Source organism: Teleopsis dalmanni, chromosome 2 (genome assembly GCF_002237135.1).
Source record: "Teleopsis dalmanni isolate 2A chromosome 2, ASM223713v2, whole genome shotgun sequence".
NCBI classification, from domain to species: Eukaryota; Metazoa; Arthropoda; class Insecta; order Diptera; family Diopsidae; genus Teleopsis; species Teleopsis dalmanni.
Genome location: NC_051847.1, coordinates 219,747,785 through 219,749,112, shown reverse-complemented (window position 1 = coordinate 219,749,112; position 1,328 = coordinate 219,747,785).

The window sequence follows — 1,328 nt, the reverse complement described above, 5'->3', positions numbered from 1 at the left end:
ACATTACTACATTTGTTGCCCCAAAAATTCAAGAACATTAGTAGACTTAGCGCTGCTAATTCATTTCTTAATATTAAATATGATCCCAGGTAGTCATGTATTGCATCACATTACCCTGTTATACTCTATGACGACTCAGATTTTGGAAATTAAGTTTAAAGCAACATTTATGCTGTTAAGATACCATTGAACCTTCAGTGAACGGTTAACATTCTTAATCTGTTCTGAGAGATACCAAGTCAGAATTTAAATCTTGTGCTGTTGTAGTTAGTCACTGGTAAGTTAGATTGTTTTAAACATCCAGAAAGTTTCTTTTGTGTTTTGTGATTCCTTGGCAAAGGAATATAGTAGGGACTTATTTTTCTTTGCGAAGGAATATAGTAGGTTTCTTTTCGGGCGGTTTCTTCAGTTTGCTTATTTAATTGAATCCCCACATATCCATGTGTGTACAATCACATTGAATATGTTAAAGTTGCAACAATAATTGTTTTATATTTATCACAATTCATTTTGTGAATTTATGGCAATACATTTCATTTATTATGATAGAAGCTTCAATTTCAACATACTATTGTCAAATCCGTGTAAATTGATATTAGTTTACGTAGTCATTCAATGAAGAAGACGATTCCATTCAAAAAGAATATTGGCTAATTGGTTAATATAACTGATTATAATAAACAAGCCATCGTTCTCTTGTTTTATTTTCAATAAGTCTGGTCTTTTTCTTAAACTTTCTAAATGAACTACACGTTGTTCTGATATTTCTTTAACTTTGTTTATTACGTCAAAATTTTTGTTTATTACGTCAACGGCAAGATATAGACTCGACTACCTTGGAAGCCAGATCTTAGTCCCAAATCAAATAGATAAAATTAAGCCCACAGCAATAACAAGATTTATAAATAGTTTAAAATTGTCCTAGTTGGGCCTTTAGGCTTTAATAGCCTATTACTTAATAATAATAATAATTACGTCAATTTCTTGCAATTTCATTTCATATATATATATATGTATATAAATATATACTTGTAGATACATTGAATTGGCACGTAAACTCTGAACTCGAGGCATAAATCATATTGAGTACTAGCTAAATGTTCTTTCTCATAAAACAAATATTCACTGTCATCTTATCTTGTATTTTTTTTCTGGAACTTAACACTAACGGATGTGATTCCAACATCCACTCCAGTAGATCATTTGCACCTCGAAATGGAGATGTTTTACGCTGTTTTTGATAGGTTTCATGCTGTACTCTTTTATAAATTAAGTATTTTAAGTAATTTTCTTTAAAACATAAAACTTAACTGTTTATGTCGAAAAAA